Source organism: Mustela erminea, chromosome 1 (genome assembly GCF_009829155.1).
Source record: "Mustela erminea isolate mMusErm1 chromosome 1, mMusErm1.Pri, whole genome shotgun sequence".
Taxonomy (NCBI): Eukaryota; Metazoa; Chordata; class Mammalia; order Carnivora; family Mustelidae; genus Mustela; species Mustela erminea.
The window spans coordinates 70,055,727-70,079,420 of record NC_045614.1 but is presented as its reverse complement, the minus strand read 5'-3'; positions in this window follow the sequence as shown (position 1 = coordinate 70,079,420).

Here is a 23,694-nt window from a genome sequence, read left to right as displayed (position 1 = left end):
GCCTGATGATTCACAGACCTGTACTCCTGGGGCAAATAATACATTATATGTTAATAACAATAAATAAATGAATAAAAATAAATAAGACTACAAAAAAAATGAAAGAACGAAAGAAAAGAAAAGAAACAAGGTAGCCTGGCTACTACAAGATCAAAGGGTTTGATTCTTTTCAGATTAAAGGATTTGCCTGGGAATCATTTTGTTCCCATTCTTGTTGGCATCTTTGTGCCACTGGATTGGTCTAAATTTGACTTCGGTACTTGCAGAGAATAACATGAGTGACTTCAGGGACTGGGACTCTGATTCGGTGATCTCAGGCAGGTTCTGAAGGATGCAAATTGCCTTCTTTCCCACAGAGTCAGCTGTTATTCAAGAACAGCAGTCACCCACATGCAGAGCTCTGATGCCCTTTTTCCAAAACTCGGAATGGCATTTAATCCTCAAAGCAATCCTGAGAGGTAGGTGCTACCAACCCCATCTTCCAGATGAGGAAAGTAAAGCTACAAAAGCTTGAATGATTCAACTCACTCAAGGTCACTGACCCATAGAATCAGAACTAGGAATAGAATCGGTGTTTATGGCACATCAAAGTCAATTGCACTTTCTGAGCATAGAGATTAGTCTGGAAACCTTAGCCTCCAGTTGGATAGCAAACTGCTGTTGGTACCCCTACTGCATCCCCTTTCCTTTTCTACTTCAGTGCCCATCTGCCCAACATCTAGCATCTCTTTGACTGAGATCTGCTTTCTCTGGACTCTACAACCTGCCTGCCCAGTGAGGCAGCCCAAAAATGCAGGGGAATTTAACACCCCACCTCCCACAAACAATCAGTCGGTGACATATAAATGCACCAGCTCATCCCCACTCTCCTACAGGTGCTCCCTGTGATCACCTCCCAGACAGGCTACCCACACTGAAATCCTGGAGTCAGGGTCTAAACAAGCTAGACAAGCTCCCCTATGGTCAAGACAGGCTACCCTAGGGTTTAAAGTAAGGCCCGCAAAAAACCAGCTGTCTCCCTTTTTCCAGGGGTTGTTGCAGATGTCTGAGGCAGAAGTCTTAAAGCCTGAGGAAAGAAAGGTGCCTAATTAGGATCAGACACCAGCTTTATCCAAAAACCATAAAACATGCTACATCCCATACAAAATGTACTGCACAGCCATTTTTAAAAATGAGGAAGATCTCAATATGTTGATATGAAACCATCACCAAGATATATTGCATCATGAAGAAAGCAAGTGACAGAATGGTGTGTTTAGGATGCCACCATTTGTGACTTTTAAAGGGATTTATACAAATATGTATGTGTATAAATATCTCTGGGAAGAAGAATATCTCTGGGAAGATACATTAAAAAACAAAAATGTAGGAGTCCCTGCGGAGGAAGCCTGGGGACTAGGGACTATTCTTCCCTTTCATTGTTTGAACCAGCCTTGTCTTATCCCTATGTTACTTTTAAAGGGGGAGAAGGGTAAAGGAAACACATTCTTCGATTAAACAAAGAGGCTCATGGGAAATAATCTATGTGCATCATATTTACCTGAGGAACTTGTAGAAACTGGCAGCTCCAACTGGTCAGGGGATTCTAGAATCTGCATTTCTAATCAGTTCCTAGGTGATTCTCATGTCCATGAACTGCGCCCTGGGAAAACCTGGCACAAAATGCTATTGCATCACCAGGCTGCAGTGCAGGCTGCGAAGCCTCTGAAGAATGGCTGGGATGGAGAGAGACAGTGCAGGGGTGGGGTGGGGGGTAGCATCTGTGTGTCCCTGAGGGCTGTCCCTCGGAGGACAGCACCTCTGCTGGCCATGACAGGACACTCATAATAAAGGGCAGTACAAGCCACTGCCTTTCCCTGGCTCACCTCTCAGGTCTGTAGCAACCATCTCCCTGGATGGCATACTTGGCAGTGGGTTACTTTGCTTCCTCCTCTCCCTTTGTACAGGATACCCCCCTAATCCGAATGGTGAGCAAAATTAGATGCAGTCTAATTTAAAATGAAAGAAGAGGATGAAAATCACAAGCTGCATGAAAATAAACTTGAGCCCAATAGAACTTTGTGGCAATCTGCAAAAAAACCCGAACAGAGACTGACAAAGAAGGCAATGGCAAATGATCTCCAAAGCTATTTAAAATTAACTGGCTATGGGGCATCTGAGTGGCTCAGTTGGTTAAGTATCTGCCTTGGGCTCAGGTCATGATCCCAGAGTCCTGGGATGGAGCTCCACATCGGGGTTCCCTGCTCAGCAGGAGAGTCTGCTTCTCTCTCGCCCTCCCCCCCACCTCTCTCCCCAACTCACTCTCTGTCTCTCATACAAGTAAATAAAAATCTTTTTTAAAAACAAAGTAAATAGTAACATTAACTAGATATTCTGAAACCACTATGACACTCTATGTTAACTAACTAGAATTTAAATAAAAACTTACAAAAATAAATAAATAAAGGGGGTGGGGAGTCTCAGCAGCTCAGTCAGTTAAGCATCCTGCTCTTGGTTTCAGCTCAGGTCCTGATCTTAGGATCCTGAGATCTAGCCCTGTGTTAGGTTCCATGCTCAGAGACGAGTTAGCTTGATATTCTCTGCCCCTCTGCCCTTGCTTGTACTATTTTTCTCTCTAAAATAAATAAAATAAATATAGGAAGGAAGGAAGGAAGGACAGGAAGGAGAGAGGGAAGAATGGAGGGGGGAGGAAATAGAACTAACTGGATATCTGGTCATAAAGTGAGTCACCAGACACCCAAACTTGAGATGATAGTGGACTTTTAATGAATCCTGGGGAGTCACAAAATTCCAGTGACCGCTGGGGAGTGAAGAAGTCCCCATGAAAGGGTGGCTGTGGTGCAGTATGTGGTCCATTATGTGGTCCTAGACTTGAGGAGCAGGCCGAGAAGGAAAGTGGTGGAACTGATTGTTTGCAGGGCAATATGGAATCTTCATTCATGCGAGCCCAGATACCTGGGCCAACATCCTTCTCTGGTATGATAAAGTGCTTCATACACTGTAGCAGGCACAAGCTGTAGGACATCTAGGAGGCAAAGGCACAGGAGCCTGGTCCCAGCCTCCTGCCTCTGCCACCACCACCACCACCACCCCACACCTTCCCTACTTCTCCCCACCCCAGACAAGAACAGGGATGGAGGATGGGATAGCCAAATAAACTGCATGCTGGGAGTCAGTGATCCAGCTTGGAGCTGGGGACCCTGCTGGACCCCAGGCCCACAGCTACAAGGAGAGCAAAAGCCAACTTTGCCTCAACGTGATAATGAGCCAGCCTCATTATAAGATTAGCTGCCAGGATGAACAACACTCTCTTAATAATGCACGCATTGCTATGACAACCACCCACTTTGGTACCTAAAGATAACTTCATTGTATGGCCCTGATTCCCTTGTTGGAAAAGAAATGCTGTTTACTGTGAGGGGCACCACTCTGCTCATCCCTTGGGCCTCTAGCTTTGTGCAGAGTGTGTGCCTGCACGTGTGTGCAAGCCGGCCACATACATGTGTACCCGTGAGTGTGCGGCTGGGGTAGGCAAGGAGCCCCAGCCCCCTCTGCAGTCCTACCCGCAAGGATATCGTCGGGGGCTCAAGGTTGGTAACATTTCTGTCGGGCCCAGGCACCCAAGCGTGTTGACATAATTATTCAGAAAGACAGGCTTGGCCAGGATTAATACTGTGATTAATTATGGTGGGAGCCTCAACAAGCAAGTGCATGCTCCGGAGGGTCGGGGAGGGACGTGACAGCGCCTGGCTCGCCAGCTCGCCGGCAGGACGGCCGACGAGGGTGTTGAGTGGGGAGCCGCATGGGCCTGACTGTAATGAGAAATGAGCACAGTGCTGAAAAATTGATGGCGCCCGCAGATTGCACAGGCTGGCACACAGCGGGAGCCCTGCAGCCGGCGCGCCGAGCGCGCTATGCTAATGTGGGCGCGGGGCCCGGGGAAAGGGAGCAAGAAAAGCCCGCACAAAGGAGAGAAATGCAAATGACAGGCACGGAGATCAGTGCCGAGAATCCCGGATTAACTGCTAGAGCTGGTGCGCGCCTGAGTTTAACCCCTTCCGGACTGTGCTTGCTGGGGGTGGTGCGGTTGTTGCCGGAACTCCCGTCTGGATCTGGTTCCAGGCCGAGGTGGGGATGCGGGGAAACGGGGTTGGGAAAAACCAAGAAGCTGGAGGAAAGAAGCTGGTTCCTCCTCCAGGGTGGTGACTTCTTTGGAAATGGTCGGGGGCGGGGCGGGCGGTGGTAGTTAAGGAAGTGATGTCTGGGGTGGGAAATGGGTGCCCAGTTAAGTGCTTCCTACTCAGCCTATAGTAGGATTGGTGGCCTTACAGGCGGCCGAAAAAGCTTCTAGGAGGGCAGAGAGAAAGGGGGGCGGGGAAGGGAGGCAGGTAGAAAGCACCTGGGTGCTGGACTGTCCAGCACCCTGACCTGGGCGGTGGATACAAGGCTGGTTACATCATTTACGGGATTTTGTAAGTTATCAGGTGCCCCATCATCTCTCTACACTCAGCTATGTTCTAGTCAAACCTGACAAGAAAATGAGGCAGGAGCCCCTGAACAGAGACCTGGTTCAGAGCTTCACAGACTGGCCTTCTCTGAGAAAGAACAAGGATGGGAGTGTTTCATAAATAGTGGGGAACCCAAAACACAAATCGGTGTCTTCGTGCCTTGTGGGCCAAGCCCATTTTGTGGCCCGAGCTGTCTGGGAATGTCACTGTGGTTTGTGCTTAAGGAGAGGAGAATGTGCTAAAACACAGATACACTTGTCCCCAGTCCTCCTTCCTGGGGAAGCGGTTGGGTAATATTGAAAACTCCACAGGGAGTCCCATTGGGTGTGGGACATAGGGCATCTAGACCAGCAGGAGTAGGAAAGAGGATCCAAAATTCCAGGCAATAGAATTCCATGTAAAGGTGGACAGATTCAAACAGATGCTGGTGATGCAGGTTTATACAGACAAGAGGAACAAGCAAATATGTATGTTACAAGGAAGAAAACAGAATCAGAGATTCCATTTATGTAATAAAACAGAAGTTATTCACCTATCTTGATATTCATTTTCTCAGTCTGCTCAAAACAAGACAACAGGCCCAAAATAAAATCCCTTATGCTAAACCTCCTGTTACCAAAGCAAGACTTCACGTAATTACTGTTTGGGTCTCCCAGAAATGGAATCTTAACCCAGTCCATCAGGAATCACTTGATCAGCACTAGTCCTGTCATCTGCCTGATAGACCCCAGCTCACCCCTACAGGACAGTGACCTTGCAACAATCGACTTGCCTTTTCACCTAGTGTAACTTCTTTGTTCCTGCTCCCTTTTGCCTAGAAAAATCTTTCATTTTGTCCAGCTCCTCGGAGCTCCTTTCTGTCTGCTAGATGGGAAGTTGCCTATTCATGAATCATTAAATAAAGCCAATAAGATCTTTAGATTTTACTCAGTTGAATTTTGTTATTTAACAAATCCGAATGCCTGTATAACCACCCCATTAACAGTAGTTCTTACCATGGGATGGGGCGTTTGAACTTTCTCTTTCGTGTTTTGTTTTTTTGGCTTTTTTGTTTGATTGTTTGTTTGTTTTGCCGTATTCAAATATTAGGGAAAATGCATATATATAGTCATTTTGAAAGAAAAAAATGGCAAAGTAATTGGGAGTCATGTGAATCATGAGCACTGCCTTTCTGGTGGCCTAGTTCCCTAAGATAAGAAGGCACTCTCCCTCCTGATGTATGCAGAGAGGAAGTTCTAGTAGTCTTCTCCAAGGTCGCTCCTCTTTATGCATGGCACTGCTAGAAGAATCCTTGCCTGTGAGCACAGGGCTTTCCCTGCTACCTCCACACAAAACATGCCACTTCACCCCATTATTAATCCATGTACACATGGAGGCATAGACCAGCAGGTCTGGGGAAGGTTTTAGAAATAGCCCTTTTGGGGGCAAGGCAGGCCTGGTAGGGACATGTCTCAATTGCCTTTTCCATGCCCACACTGGGCAGGACACTTGCAAACAGGACTTCTGCTCAGCTCCAGCTTGTCATTTTCCTGATGGGGAAACTTTGTGAGCCATTATGACTTGTCTCCAGAAACTGCCCCCGGGGTAGCATAGGGAAAAGGCACTCCACTGCAGAATGAGGCCACACCATCTGTGTCACATCTCCATGGTTCCTGCACCCCGCCCCGTCCCCCCAGAATCCAAAACAGCGGCGGAACACCCACACATGTGTTGAGAAAGGAATGAAATCTCCAGCCAAGGAGAGTAGGTGAATGTGTAGACATGCACACACACAGCAGGAAAGGAGGCCATTTGCGACGAGTCGGGGGGGAGGGGTGTTTCCCCTGGGACAAACAAAACAAAGCAGATTTCTCTGCTAGAGTTCCTTTGAACCAGAAATTACAATCTTTGCTCCAAGAGACAAGAGGATTACAAAACATCTTAAATGTCCTCCTTTTCTCCTTTTACTGCAAAGCTCCAATGAACTCGAAACCCAGGGGTATTCACTGTAACACAACAGATTAAGCAAATAGGACTGGAGAGTCATTTGGGATCTTTTTCCTTTACACAAGGCCCTCTGTGAGGGTAGGGCTTGTGGGGCGAGCCGGGAAGAGACCGCCTTTGCTAAGGCGGGCACAGCTTCACTAGGCACAGCAATTATTCTAGAAACATCTGGAGCATGAAATTTTAAAACGCCAGAATTACAGTGGATCGAGATGGAGCCTTGGATATTCTCTGCACAGTGCCACAGGAGAGGCCAGGGAGCTTTCCCAGGAGGTAAGATTTATCCTCTTTCTCTACCTGTCCTGAAACAAAGTCTGGGATTTGAATCCATTTGGTACAGGACTCCCCCGTTCCTCTGATTCCCAAACAGGAAGAAATCCAGAAATCACAGCAGATCGCGTATGCATCAACCCTACAGAAAGGCAGCCCAACTTTGTTGTTTTCTGTTTCACAGATGCCTTCAACAGACATTAAAAAGAGAGAGGGAAGAACCAAGCCATTCTCTGCTTTTTAGGAGCAATAGTTTACATCTACTTTATGAGGGGGGAAAACCAAACAAACAACAACAACAAAAAAAACCTTCTTTATACAAGAATGCCAGCTAAGAGCTGTGGAAGGAAAGAAGGACTTGGAAAATCTACCAGTTTGCAGCCTGGAATGAAGTAAATCCTTCAGAAAAGGATTCTTCAGACATCAGGGAGAGTTAAAGCCATTCGGAATTAGAGTAGAATAGTCATGTTTAGTTTTGTGGAAGGGAGAAAAATTAACTCCCATCTGTCCTTTCTTAGGAATCCAATAGGATGTGAGTGCCCCTCAAAACAAGGAAGGAGTCTTGTCCTCCAGAAAACAGTAGATCCCACAGACAGGGTGAGGGAAAGAAGGTGTAGAGGGACGTGCACCCCAGCCCAAGAGGAATAGGACAGAAGCCTTGAAGGCACTGGGGCAAGATTTGGGAGATCTTATACTTTCCATGAGAACTTGAAGTGAAGGAGGCAATGAGGCCAAACAATGGAAAAGCAAAAGGAAAGCTCTTTTTTTAACTCCAGAGAAAATAAAAACAAACCCATGCAGGGAAGTTACCATCATCCCCAGCACACTGGTGGGCAGTGAACAATGTTTATGTAGTGATGGCAATGCAATCCCTGTTAATGATTATCTCCACTTAAAACCAATCTAGAGGAGCACCTGGGTGACTCAGTTGGTTAAGGTCTGCTTTGGGCTCAGGTCATGATCTTTAGATCAAGTCCAAGTTGTCAGTCTCCCTGCTCAGCGAGGAGTCTGTTTCTCCCTCTCCCTCTCCCTCTCCCCCTCCTCCTTCTACTTGGGCATATGCACTCTCTCACGCTCTCTCTCTCAAATAAATAAATAAAATTAAAAAAAAAAAAAAACTGACCTAGAATCCAACAAGGAGACTTCAGGATCGAAGAACGCAGTGCAGACCTCCACCTTGACATCATGGACATTTAAGCACAGACGATGGAGTGGCAGGGGTGGGAGATCAGTAGGGATGTATAAAGCTCATTCTACAACATGAGGAGGGAGAAGTTGCTGTTGTTGACCTAACGAGAAATACAGTCCAAGCAGATCTCTCCATAAGTGACAAAGGTAACCCAGAGAAAAAATTAAGAGTGATGGTATTATACTGGGCCACTGGGGAGAGATGGAGAAGCGGTGGAGGGGAACTAAGTCTTCATCTGTCATGCCACGAGGTCAATAATTAATGTACACAGTTGATTAGTCTATAAATTGCTGCAAAATATACTTAAAAGTATAGCAGTAACTTTCAGAAGAAGGAGCTAAATGTGCTTATAAGGGCTGTCTCCGAAGAGTGGGGCCCAGGTTGGAAAGGATGAAGCAAGAAACAGTTGTTTCTCTTTATAAACCCTTTGGTACAATTTGATTTTTTAACCAAGAACATGTGTCACCTCGATTAAAAAAAAAACCTATCTTCAGAATATGGTTACAAGTAATGCACAGAACCATTAATTTGGGGATGATTGTTATCCCGTGTATATGTATTATCTTGATTTAAAAAACATCGACATAGAATTAACAGAATTGCAACTCAATAATTAACATGGGAATGACTAACACCCTAAGTATGGGGTCTTCCCACTCTTGGGTAGGTATATTTCCTAAATTATTCTTGTCTTCTTTCATGTCTCTCATTAAGAATGTTGTTGTCTAGATATTGTTTCTGTACATTTCTTGTTGACCAAGACTTTTACATTTGTATTCCTGTTTTAAATAGGATTTTTAAAGAAAGATTTATAGGTGGTTATTGCTAACATAGAAAAATCATTGATTTTGCTATTTTAAAATATGACCCTCCTACTGTAATCTTGTATTACTGTAAATAGTTTTTCAGTTGGATCTCTTAGGGGTTTTTTAGTTACTAATAATAACATCGATAAGTAATGATAGCCCAGCTTTAATTCTTCTTATTCCTTTGCTCTGTTTATTCTATTCTTTAAGTTGTCAAATGGCAGCAGCAATGGTAAGCATCTTTATTTCCTCCCTGATGTTAGGGGAAGTTCATCTCATGTTCCCTACAAGCAAGGTTTTGATCTAACTCACCACAAGGTAACAAAGCCTGGTGGTGAAGACGATAGGCTTTTAGATCAGACTGCCTGGTCCTAGGTCAGATCTGGATCATCCATTTTCTTAGCAGCATGAATTACTTACTCTCTCCACCTCAGTTCTCTTGTCAGTGAAATGGGATAACAGTGCGGGCTCCACTGGGTAGCTGCGCTCACTAAATGAGATTATATGTGCAAAACACCTATCCAATGCATGGACGTGACTTTCAAGAATCTAATATATGACACCCATTCCATGTCATCTTGTTAGATCTGGCCTTTTATTAGCCCCTTGAGGCTATTTTGGACCTGACTCTGCCATTAGTTTTCATGGCTTCCGTTAGTTTAGCAGAGCCTTGTTGATTCCCTGGGATTTGGGTAGAACTTTGAGGTGCTGTGTGCATTCCACATGAGGAATCAAAGTGTCACCCTAGATCCCTGCAGATGTTCTCTCTGTCTTCTTTGTATCTCATTAAGAAGGGAAAAATCAGAAAGCTCTGGAGTGAGGTCATAGTTTTAGCTCTCAATGTGTGGTCTTGGGCAAAATCTTAACTTCTCTTGGCTTCTAGCTCCTCGTCTCCAAGTAGAATGAGAATGTCTGCCTCTGGGGGCTCTCGAAAGAGAGGGGGAGCAAAAGCCCACACCTACCCTTGCATTTCTTTCCACTTCTTCACCCAGGACCCCTTTGTCCAAAATCAGAAGTAGTGAGTGGCCTGGATGGCAGGAGGAAACCAAGCTCCCTGGGATTAAACCCAGCTCCACTTCAGGTGGATATAATTCAGTCTTTCCAGGCTCAGCTTCGGTGGGAGTCACAGGCTCCCAATCCTGATACCGCAGCTGAACCAGCTCAGGAGACGCTCTTACCTCTGAAAATTCAATCCCTTCACTATCCCTTCACTGTGAACAGCTCTGAAATTCTCAGCTGAGAGACTTGGTGTGCGACACAGGGATACAGCTTCCTCCCCTACAGAGAGCAATTCTCCCTCAGCCAGAACCTGTTCAAAGCCCTCAGACCTTCCAGAAAGGCGCCTACAGCTCTATGCAAAGTGTTTTTATTAATATTTGGACAAGACAAAGGAATGCATTACCATACAGCCACATCTGCAAGCAGCAAAGACATTCAAATTGCTCTGAGTCACCCCAAGCAAATGCCACAAAAACACAGACAAAAGCCCCCCTGCTGACCGTCTTGGTTGCTAGAATACCAATTATCAGCATCTGTGGACTCGTCCACTTGGCACATGTGTGCGGCCTTGCTCTGTCCTGCTGGCTAAACCATCCTTACCCAGTACACAGATAGGAGCGCAGAGGTTCCGATCGGCAGCCCCGCCCCAGTCTCAGATCTGCATTTTCATGAAAGCCTGCCTTGGGGGTTTTCCTGGCTGGCATCTGGAGCCATCCAACCAGACCCCTGTCAGATGGACAATGCCCTTTATTTGAATCTTCCTCCTACCTTCCCTGTCTGTCTAAAAGGCACCAAACACTCACTCAAACCAGAGACCTGGTAATACCCTCAGATCCCTCTATGCATTGATCACCAAGTCCTTTCTATTGGAGTTCCTAAATCACACCCATATGTGTTCATTTCTCTTTCTCTCCCTCCCCAGAGCTTGCTGAATTACTAGCACAGCCTCCTTCTTGTCTTGGTGCTCTAGTCTCTCCCTCTCCAATCCGTTTGCTACAAAGCTAACGTGATTGTGGGTCTTCATGCCAACACAAAGGGCTTGCCCTCCAGCTGAGTTCCAAATCCATGACATTCACGACCTTGTAAGATCTCCCCTCAGCCACCTGTCCTTGCCCTCCTGTGCCCAGTGCCACACTTCACCAGGCTCTGTGTGGTCCCGTTCTATGGCACTCATCATCTCCTTCCTGACTGTCCCCATTGCCTCTAACCACCTCCTCCTGGTTGCCTCCCATTCACCCTCAAATTCCACTCAAGTGTCATATCTGGGGACAGCTTTCTTGCTACTACCCACACTGAGTGCCAGAGCCACTGTGATGATATCCATCTTCCTCTCTGATACCCACCTGCCTCCGGACCATTGTCCAGGAGCGTAAGGTGATAAATTTCAGATGGTGTCAGCCAGACAGAGACATACTCAGACAGTTCCTGAAAGAAACATTCCAATGGCTGTAATCCCTTTGCCAATTAAAGGGTTGGGAGGGACTCTATGGGAATGTCATGGGACCCTAAAGGTGCAAGAAGCATAAGAAAATCCAGGCATCTCAGGAGGCAGTTGTTGAGGACATGAACTAAAAGTGTATTCAGATCCCAGTGATGACATTCACAAGCTCTGCTACTGGGCATGTTACTTAATTTCAACTGTTTCATCTGAAAAACAAGGGTGATTATTCCTACCTCATGGGCTGGTTGTAAACATTAAGAGATAGTTCAGGAAAAGAACTTTGCACAGTGCCTGGGACACCAGCAGCAGTAGTTGCTAACATTAAGTAACAATGGTAAGATGGTAGTGGTTGTAGTGGTATTTAGTAGCAATAATTATTCCATGCACATCAAGTCCCCCTAAGACCTTCCAAGTCATCTGTGCGTTGTTCTGCCCTGGAGGGGCTGATGGAATTTAGAGCGTCTGTGGCTCAGAGTTTTGAGCTTATTGCATCTAACGGTTGAAACTTCAGCTCTTTGCACATGGATATTAATCTCTACTGAAATATTGGAGAGCTTTAATTAAGGCGATCGGGCTGATTAATGATTCCCTCTGGGCGAGTGCCGAGGCACCTAGAAGTGGAGCAAGGGCTTTCTCAAACACAGGCAGAGCAGTCCTCCACCAATTTGCAGATGATGCTAGCTCTTCCCAGGCTGTTGGCTCTCAAGGCTGTACCCCCATCCAGGGTGCCTGCGGCTACTTTTGCAGTCATAAACATACCGGCCTATCAAGAGGAAAGACTGGGTCACCGAGCCTTGCTGATTTCTTTATTCTAACTCTTAACTCCTCCTCTCCAAGAACTTCCTCTCCAAGAACTGGGACTAGAAGTGGCTGCAGGGCTTTGGGGTAAGACACACCAAATTCTTACTCCATTCCACTGTAAACTTGAATTAGATAAATCCCTGGGACTCAGGGTTCAACTCCCCCTGAACCCTGTAGAAGGTAGACCCTCCCCACACCTAATTTTGCCCTCGGCAGTAATCTCCTCACCTTCCAGACGGGGAAAAGAGCAAAATGTATGTTTATTCAGGATCAGCACCTCAGGCTGGGTATTGGGACTCCAAGACTGGGCTAAGGCTTTGGAGTCAGGATTTGAATCAAAGAGTTGTTTTAAAGATTAAATAAATTAATTCATGTGCTTAAATCAGTGTTTCTCACACTGTAATATGCATACAGATTATCTGGGGATCTCTGACATGGCAAGTCTGGGGTGGGGCCCTAGAAATCGTCTGGTTTACGAACTCTTGGATTATGCCAGCGGTGCTGGTCTAAGGACCACGCTTTGAGTAGTCAACAGTTTAGAAGGTTGCCTCACTTAGCAAATGTTTTATGTGGTAGCTATAATTGTGTGTGCTCAATCGCTGTTGAGGAGAAGAATTGAGCTGAAATTTGTACAGTCTAATGATAGTATATTCAGCATTTTCATATCTCTCATTTTATTTAATCCCCATAATTTGACAAGGCAGAAATCCCTGTCCCCATTTACAGGTAAGGCATTTTAGGTGTCTTTCATCTATCTTGGAAAGTTCTCCATAGTTACTTCTTTGACTGCTGTCTCTCCCTTTCTTTCAGACAAATTAGGATTCAAACTAGACTGTGTATAACTTCATACTCGACACCTTTCTGTACTGCATTCTTTGTGATTTTTTTCATGTTTTTTCCAGTTCACTAATTCTTGCTTTACCACTCTTGAATATGCTGTTTAACACACCCACTGAGTTTTAAATTGCCATTGTTAATTGCCATTGGTTTGTAAATTTCCATTGTTGGGCTTTCATTTCATTTCCAGAAGTACAAATTGGTTATTTTTCAGATCTTCTGGCCCTTTTACTCTTACTCGTTTACTCATGTTTTCAATTCCTTTTTTTTCCCCAGTGCCTCCTTTTATTTCTTTAAAAACAGTGGGAATATTTATTTTAAATTCTGTACCCAATAATTCTCATCTCTGAGGATTTATTGAGACTTTTGTCATGTATGTCGATGTGATATTGTGATTCTTAAGAAATGTATTTGTTCTTCATCCCTTCCTGGCATGGATGGAATTCCTACAACCCTTGGAATTTCCCAGGTGATAAGAGCGATAAAGATGTCTTTGTTACTCCTAACAAACTTCTTCCAACCACACCTGAATTTACTAAATTAAGGAAATGAGTTTTAGGAAGCACCTAAGGATGGAGACTAGTTGCCAGAGGAATGATCAGGGGACTAAGGGTCTGGAACTTTCAGACCCACCCTCTGGCCTTTCCCAACTCCTGGGGAATGGGGAGGGGCTGGAGACTGAACCAATCACCAATGACCAATGACATAACCTAGCATGCCTGTGTAATAAAGCCTTTGTAGAAAGCCCTCTTGGAAAGGGTAGGAAGACTTCTGAGTTGGGAAGTATGTGGAGGTGCCTGGGGAATGGTGTGGTTGTGGAAGGAAGCTCCATGCCCTCTCCCCACACCTTGCCCTATGCATCTTTTCCATCTGGCTGTTGCTGAGAGCTATCCTTTTAAAATGAATCAGTAGTCTAGTAAGTAAATTATTTTCCTAAGTTCTGTGAGCCACCCCAACAAATGATGAGCCCAAAAAGGGGGTTGTAGGAACCTCCAATTTATAGTAGGTTGATCGGAAACACAAGAGACAACCAGGACTTGCGGTTGGCATCTGACCTATGTAGGGGGAGGGGAGAAGTTGGGAGGAAGCAGTCTTATGGGATCTATTCCTTGACCTATGGGCTCTGATACTATCATCAGGTAGATAGTGTCAGACTTGAGTGAAATTGTAGGACCCCCAGCTGACATCAGAGAATTGCTTGGTATGGGGAGTAGCTTCCACACCTTTGGTGACCAGATGTGAAGTACTGAGGGCACTGAGAGTAATGAGAAACAGAACAGTTTTTCCTACACAGGTGTTCCTACAGACTTTTTCAAGGCACTTTGTCTCCTTTTAAGTTGTACATATAATGTATTATTTGTTTCAGAGGTACAGATCTGTGAATCATCAATCTTACACAATTCATAGCACTCAACATAGCACATAACTTTCCCCTAATGTCCATCACCCAGCCACCCTACCCCTCCTCCCACCCCATACAATTTGTTTTTATTCTGAGTCCAAAATCCTAGAAATTCCATCAGGGGGAATTATTTGAGCCTGAAGAGGATCTCCATTTGCTTTTTCAGGTGTTGAAAGCTTGACTCTCTTGGGCCCATGTTAAAATTCTCAGCTTGTTTATTTCAAACCTTGCAAATAGCATTCAGGCATTGGCCCCACCCAGGAGCCCACTCAGGTCCACAGATTCACAGAGTATTCTTTCCACCTGTACCCAGGATCAAGACTCAGCTGGGACAAACAAGTTTCCTTGCATTTTTCCTTTGCAAGGAGGGTTTTATCCAGTTTATGTTTTTACTGAGAGTATAGACCTTTGTGGATCATAGCTTCACACGGAGTGGAAAGAAGACTCCAATTCTCACCGGGCCCAGCGTCCTGCTTCCATTCATGTCCGTGGTACCAGGTGCCTACAGCAACATCTGCGCTCACTCACGCATCTGCATTCCCTCTCCCACTTCATCCCAAGTCTCTAACGACCGCCTTCATTTTCTTGAAACGTCATCTTACATATAAAATTATGTTTCTTACGTTTTATCTAACATTGTTAATAGTTTGTAATAGAAGGGCTTTAGAATTTCTAATCTCTCATTTTGCCAGTGCAGATATCTCTTCTTTTACTAAACCCACAGTCGTCAGTAAAGACGATAAAATGTGACACACACCAAACAGCAGGCAAACTACCAAGAGTCTTTGCCTTTTTAAAGGGAATAAGAGGTTGGATATTATCCATGTTGAGCTGTCTTGGAGATATCATAGCTCTGGGGTCTTTACCAGTAAACATTTAGAGGAAAATGGCATCATCAGGAAAGGTTCCATAAAGCACATACCTGGGAGAATTTTCTTCTTGGAACAGTGATAAGAACTTGCCTCCCTCCACCTGTCAGGGGATAGTTTCTGTATGCTCCATCTGAGACAAAAAACACTCCATTGAAGATCAATGTAATGATAATGGTTACAACAGCTTAAAGTTGCATAAAGGGCATTGTTTAAAAAGTACTTCTGTTAATGTCCACAATAGCCAAACTATGGAAAGAACCTAGATGTCCACCAACAGAAGAATGGATAAAGAAGATGTGGTATACATACACAATGGAATACTATGCAGCCATCAAAAGAAATGAAATCTTGCCATTCGTGATGATGGGGATGGAACTAGAGGGTATTATGCTTAGTGAAATAAGTCAATCAGAGAAAGACAATTATCTTATGATCTCCCTGATAGGAGGAAGTGGAGATGCAACATGCAGGATTTGGGTGGTAGGAAAATAACAAATGAAACAAGGTGGGATCAGGAGGGAGACAAAGCATAAGAGACTCTTAATCTCACAAAACAAGCTGAGGGTTGCTGAGGGGAGGGGGGTAGGGAGAGGGTGGTGGGGTTATGGACATTGGGGAAGGTATGTGCTATGGTCAGTCTTGTGAAATGTGTAAACCTGGCGATTCACAGACCTGTACCCCTGGGGCTAATAATACATTATATGTTAATTTTAAAAATTTAAAATTTTTTTAAAACGTACTTCTATTATACTTATTTTGTGCCCCTTTTGACATATGCCCCAAAAGGACCCCTGGGTTAAGGAGCTGTAGGTGGGAATACTAGGGCACCTCCTCTGGTTCAGAAGCCTCCACACCAAAAACAATGCAACAAAGCCTTTTCGAAGAAGGCTTTGAACAAGCCTCCTGGAATCCAAGAGCCTCTGCTTTTTTTCTTCCCTGAATTTAGCTTCATCACATATGGTGAGATCTTTGGGGAGACTGGGACTCTTTCAAGGGTCACTGGTGTTCACCAAACAGAGTTCTCATAGTCTTGGCCATCCTGTACATTTGCCATGGATTCAACCCAGGTCCATTGGCATTCATGTCCAGCATCCTTCCATTCTCATTAACAAACAGCCCATCCGCTACAATCTTCCCAAGAGATGGGTTGTTGAACAGGGAATGCTGTGGAACTCTCTCAGTTGCCTCACAATCTTACCACCCAACACAGGACTTCTCAAACAGCAGGCTTTCCAGAGCCTTGGGGCACCGCTGGTGCAGGGACAGTGGCCTTGTTGGGTGAAACTCTAGCTCTCAGCAGAGACACCTGGCCATCAGTGGCATCCACTGTTGCTCATTTTTGGTTTCGGTGTTTTTTTTTAAGTTTTATTTTATTTAAGTAATCTCTACACCCCCTGTGGGGCTTGAACTTGCCCTTGATCAAGAGTTGATGTTCCCCCAACTGACCCAGCCAGGGCAACCTCCCCCACTGTTGTTCTTTCTGAGCAGAGCAAAAACAGAAGGGCAAGTCTGAGTTGGATGGGTATTTCCAGGACTTTTGAGAATGACCTGTTGCCATGCTGTACACTCTATATAGCATGGGATCTTTATTCTTTCAGTGCTCTGATTCTTGATCCCAAAGGTAAGGGACATTCATTTATCTTTCCTTATCTAAAAATCTTTAGTTCCTCTCGGTCTTGCTCAATATAAAACCTTAGGAGATTTTGGCCTTTTTCCTGACAGCCTGACATGACCCAGAACATTCCAAGGCCTGGTTATAAATAATCACCTAACATTTCACTGTTGATGGTCAGTTCATATTTACCTTCAAAACATAACACAAGAAGGGGGTGGGGAGTTGGGTGAGCCTGGTGGTGGGTATTAAGGAGGGCACATATTGCATGGAGCACTGGGTGTGGTGCATAAACAATGAATCTTGGAACACTGAAAAAATAAAATAAATTTTTTTTTTAAATCACAATTCTAAGTTCAACCAGGAAGCAAATACTACAAAAAGGTCAGCCATATACAAAAAGTAAGAAAACAAAGATCACTTAACACATATGAGGAAACTAAGTCTCAAAGCAGGTAAGGAATTTATTCTAGGTCACGGGGCCAGGACACAAGCTCAGGCCAACTGTACCCAAATCTGTTCACTCTGCCAGTATGCCATGTTGCTCTCACATTGGGTAGCTCACTTCTTCAATATCACTCCATTTTAATGAGGAAAGATGACCCTTACATAAACTTCATAGGTAGCATGGAAAAGTCATGATTTTACCATGATGCCATAATTGGAATTAGCACCAAGTTTATCCAAATAATGAAGAGATTAAAGAAGAACAGAAACAACAGAGACAGAGAAGAGACTCTTTGTGATTACTTTTTTGTTTGTTTGTTTAAGATTTATTTATTTTAGAGAGACATAGAGAGTGGGGAGAGGAGCAGAGGGAGAGAATTTCAAGCAGAGTCTGTGCTGAATGTGAAGCCCAATGTGGGGCTCGATCCCAAGAACCATGTTATCATGACCTGAGCTTAAACCAAGAGTTGGATGCTTAACCTGACTAAGCCACCCACATGCCCCTGATTACTGTCTTTGCTTCATTTTCCCATTTGGGTTTGTCACTTTACAGACCTCCTATTAATCTGAATCAGGGGTCACACACACATAGGCACACACAAGCACACCCCTGAATTATCTAAGAGAAACGTGTCCTAGGAAGGCTGAGAAGTCTCTGTAAACAGAGACCCAGCATCTCCAGGAGTGCTCTGCCCTGAAGGAAATGCAGGAGACACACAACACAGCCAGGCAGGACTCTGTCCAGAGAAACCCATGGCCCAGATAAGCAGAGGTCAGATAAACAAGGTTGCCCCATGATCAGCAACTCTTCTGAGCTGGCCAGGGCTCAAAAAACAAAATACATACCTGTCCCCAGGGCAGGTTCCATTGCTCCATTTGTTCAGGCAGTGGTTTATCAAGAATCTGGCCTTTTTAGTAGACTGAGCCATTGACCTGGAGCCAAGAATTCAGCTCTCAGCCCCACCCTGCTACTGGCTCACTCACCACCCCTCACTGGGGGTAGAAATGGTGCCCATCAGCTTTTCTCAATGCCACAGCCTCATGTGTAATACAAATTGAAGCAACAAGAGCAGCTAGCACTTATGAAGACTGAGTGTGTGCCATATTCTTCACAAACATGATCTTGACCTCCCCACAACACTGAGGTAGTTATAATTGTCATCTAACGCATACAGAAACTAAGGGTCAGGGCATGAGAAGACCCACCTCCAAGCACCTCTATGCCATGGGAGCTCACTGTTGCTCTCACCTTCCTCACATCAGTTTCTTTTCCCAAAGAAGAGCAGTGGCTCCATTGGGAGAGTGACATAATCACATTTTTCCTCCCTCTCTCTCCCACCACTCCCCCCCCCCCCACCCGCCAGTGCTCACTAGAATTTTAATGGTGGGATCTGGGAAGTAAGACCCAAATTTGGAGAGTAAAGCCCAGCAGTCTCATTCACCCATTATGGGTTTTGGAGACTATGTGATTATTTATTTTTCAGATGATGCCCCTGTTCTCTGCAGAAGCACAGACTGAAAAGAATTCATAAGAAGATTTTCAGAATGTGTGTTTGTTTTGTGTTTTGTTGTTTCCGCAGCATGCAGAATTTATGAGCATTTAAGAAATCAACCCCCACTGCAGAGTTCCTTCAGTTCTTCCAGCTGCCAGTTCCTCGTGATGCAAAGGTGTCTCTGCAAAATCAAAGGATATTTAGAACAAACACTCCATGGAATATTTGCAAAATAATGTGATAGGAAGCCAAGCATCCCAGCCTCAGCTGCTGTGAAAACACTAGAGTCTAGAGTGCCTGACACAACAGCAGACTGATATCCCCTCTCACTTCCTCTCCTTTGCCAAGTCTGGCTACTGAGATCTTTCTCACATGCTCCCAGGGATCCTCAAGGGTGGGTCAAGACCTATGTGTCGGGCATGCCATTTATATAAAACTCAGCATCTTCAGAACACACAGAGCCTTCCACTATGGAGTCCCAAACTGATAGTAAATTCTGGTAGATAAAATGAGACAAAATGGCCCAAATATTCTTATGTCTACACCATCCCCATTCTTGGGTTTGGCCTAAACCAAACCTATCCCTGACCCCAGAACAATTTCTGAGAAAAAATGGTGCTTAAGGAAGGTCTAAACCACAACCACTTTCTAAAGATTGTGACAGGGCGAGGCGACTTCTTTTCATCCTAGTCCTTCTGCCCCTTCACCATCTCTTTCAACCCACTTTTGTAGGACAACAGCCTAGGGGTTATAAAACACTTATCTGGAGCTGAGACCCTGCATTGTCAGTTAATACCAGAGATCTCTGTGGTGCAACTCAGAAGGAACTGAACCCTAAGAATAGAGCTATAATTGACAAGAAATAAAGTCAGCATTTTGTTTTTGTAAGGAAGTCATCTTTTTGTATGACATTGAAAGAACTTAATTCTCACAGTGGTGAGAAGTATTTAATTTTAAATTAATTTAAGAAAACAAGCAACAACCCAGGTTGAGAACTCTTCCTCTGCCAACATTCTGTATTAGGGTTCTCCAGAGAAACAGAACCAACAGAATGTGTGTGTGTGTGTGTGTGTGTGTGTGTGTGTGTGTGTCTAGGCAGAGATTTTACAGAATTGGTTCACACAACTTCAGAGTCTTGGCAAGTCCAGAATCTGCAGGGTAGGCCAGCAGGCTCGAGACCCAGGAAAGAGTTGCAACTTGAGTCTCTATGTACTTTCCCGGCTGAATTCCTTTTCTCCTGGGGATTGCAGTCTTTTTTCTATTAAGGCCAACATTACTACTTACATCTCTCATCTCCCACCGCATCCTTCATGCAGAACCAGAGTACATTCCCATCTTTGACAGAGATAAAGGATTTGAGTAGAAGAAAATGTCCTTTCTGATACTGAGCAAATGCCTGAGAGTAGAGTGCTGGGACCGTGTTGTGGGAGGGGGGCGGTAATTGGGGCTTTAGAAAGGTCCAGAACAACAACAGGACATATGGGTTTCAATAGGACTCAGGTCCCAACCATAAACTTGACAGGGAGGGTTCATGACATGAGCAGTAGCTAGACAAGGAGCTTGCCATGGCTCTAGAACATAGAGCATATTCAGATGGCTCTGTAACCATAGAGCCAAGAACAGTCTAGATCACTTGATAGCTAACCAAACCCCCAGCCATGTGAATGAGCCCAGCGCACATCAGCAGAGCCTCCTAGCCAACCACCACACAGGCAACTGCAATAAATGCTCAGTGTCATATGCCACTGCAGTTTTGTGACCGTTATACAGCCTTTTCGTGGCAATAGCTAACTAATACACCAACTTCCCAAGTCAGGAAACAGGCTGACAAATTCAAATGTTGACAGGGAGAGTCAGATAATATAACCCTGCAAACAGGTAAAGTGGAGTCTACATTAAATGGGAAAATGCATGCCCATCTGAAGATACTCAGCTCAACCAGTCATGCCATGTGGAAATGTTGATTTGGTACAGCTGAATTAATGGGAGTTAATTCAAGGGAGATGGAGATGGAGGTGTTCCTATGAGATGTATTACTTTATACGTTTTCAGTACATTTTATTTTCCTTATAAATCTGGGCAGCAGTAACAAAAATGCAAATTAAAACTCAACTGAGATCATTTCTCTTTCTATCCAAAAGATTTGCAAAAATCTAGACGTTCAATAATATACTCTGTTGGTGAAGCTTTGGCAAAACAGGCACTTTCATACATCACTAGAGGGAATGCCAAATGGTGTACATAACCCCAATGGAGAGAATTGAGAAGGATTTAGTGAAACTACATATTCATTTACCCTTTGATCCAATAATCATACTTCTTGGAATTTATCCCAAAGCATATATTGCCAAAACTACAAAAGAGATATATGCACAAGGTCACTAATTGCAGTTACCAGTCATAATAGCAAAGGCAGAAAACAACCAAAATGCCACAATCAGGGACTGATTTAAAAAATTATGATACATCCATATGATAAAGTACTGTATAACTATAATAAGGAAAGAGGAATATCTCTATTGTCCACTATAGAATAAGTTCCAACTTACATTGCTGAAATTATTTTTAAAAAAACTAAGGTACAGAAAAATGTGTATCACATTCTACTATTTCTGTAAGAAAAGAGGAGATATATAGGTATACTTTTATACAGATTAATTAAATTTCTCAATGGAAAATAAGCCACAAACATTTTAAAGTGTTGTTTATAGGGGAAAGGAAGGTACAGAGTAGGTGAGACAGAAAAAGAGGCCAGAGTTATTTGAACATATGTTGGTTTTTAGATATATCTTTAATGTTATATAATTTTTCATATAATTTTAAGGCAATTAATCTTTAAAATATTAATCCCCAAATATGAAAGAAATAAAAAGAATTAAGTGAACCTGTGTATCCATTATGCTGGCAACACAACACAAAAAAAGCCATAGTAATTTGACTGCATACTTTCAGTGGAATATATCCTAAGTACAAAAAGAATTATAAAAACAACAGAAAGTAACTGTTTAAATAATAATATTTCTGGTGGGAGTGTGTGGGTTTGGAATTCTAAGACTGATATATGAGTAATGTGGGATAAAACTGTTGAATAATTGCATGATATTCCAATTCTATCATTCATGCTATTTTGGAGAACAAAGATTTTGGGTGTGGAAAGAAGGAAATGCAGATGTTGGAAAAGTTTAAGTAAAAACCATGTAATCCTGAAACTGAAAAAAAACATTGGTTCAAATTCATAATGTATTTTATGATGATGTAGATAGCTAGATGATAGATAGATAGATGATAGATAAATAGACAGGTGACAGATAAATAATAGGTAGGTAGATAGATAGATGATAGATGGATAGATGAATGGATAGATAGATGTATAGATAATAGATAAGTAGATAGAGAGATCGATAATAGATGATAGATAGATCGATAAACTACCCATATTTCCCAGTTCTTTCCCCGAGACCCAAGAGACTGGAAATAGTGCCAAGGTCAATAGCAATGGGTTGAGTTCCTTTTGTGCTCAAATTGGGGTCTGGAGATACCATTTCTTACCAAAATGAACCAAATGTGCTTGGAGGAATAGCTAATTCCAAGTACAGTACAGGAAATAAACGAGGAGTCTAAAAGACCTAATTATATCAGAAAACAAAATTATCAGACTGATGGGGTTATCCCAATTTGCAAGGGTTCCCACTGGTCAAAGGTAGGGCAACCTGAGCATCAATATTAGTAATCTTTTAAAATAATCATAAAATTAATAATAATAATCATTGCAATAAATTTAAATGTATCAAATATGCTTAAATTCATGGGCTTGTAATTTTTTAATAAGATAATTGAAAAATTCAAACATTGACTAAATGCTCAATAATACTAAAGAATCTAGGAGTAATCATGGGAATGGGGATTTTGTTTGTAAAAGAACATAAGGAATAGCTCAGAGGACCATAGGGGATGGGAGGGAAAACTGAATGGGAAGAAATCAGAGAGGCAGACAAGGCATGAGAGACTCTGGACACTGGAAAACAAACTGAGGGTTACAGAGGGGAGGGGTGGGGGGCTGGGGTAACGGCCTGATAGTATTAAGGAGGGCATGTGTGGTGGTGAGCACTGGGTGTTATACACAACTAATGAATCATTGAACCATGCATCAAAACCTAATGACATACTACATGCTGGCTAATTGAACATGATAATAAAGAAATTTAAAAGTAAGAGTCCTTATATTTTAGAGGTTTATATCATCATCCTATTTATCCATGGATTCTATATTTGCAGATCACCCCTACTCAATAAAATTTATTTGTAACCCCCAAATCAGTGATGCTGGTTTTTTTATGGTCAATCATGGACACGGGCAGAGCAGCAAAAGTCTGAGTCACCTGACATGCACTTTCCCAGCTCAGGTTGGACAAAGGGATGCTCTGCTTTCTTATTTTAGTTCTCATACTGTAAGCAAATACTCTTTCTGTGGTCTATTTAACGTCACATTTTTTTGTGACTTTTTTTTTTTTTTGTAATTTCCTGTTTAAAATGGTTAAGTTAAGTGCTGGTGTATAATCTAGTGCTCCCAAGTGTGAAAGGCTGTGATGTGCCACATGAAGAAAACACACCTGTTTGGTAAGTCTCATTGAGGCTCAAGGTATAGTGCTGCTGTCCATGAGTTCAGTGTCAATGAATCAATAATCTATATTAAATACAGTGTCTTTAAACAAAAGCACATGTAAAACAAGGTTATGTATTTACTGGTTGAAGAAAATGTGTCAGAGGCTTGCAAGAACCTTGTGGACACGAAGGTATCACACCCCTTCAGTACTCACAGAGACAATATAGAACATAACAAATAACAAGAATTGACCTACTAAAATAGTAGATTAGGGCAATATAGGGCAAGAATACTGTGCAGTGAGAGTAAGATAAATCTCCTGGACCGGATTAGGTTTACCAGACCCAGTTCTTTGTCTCTGGTCTCTTTCCCTTCCCTTAAATAGTGCACAGAACAGAATCTTTTCCCTTTCCATCATTCCCCGATTGACA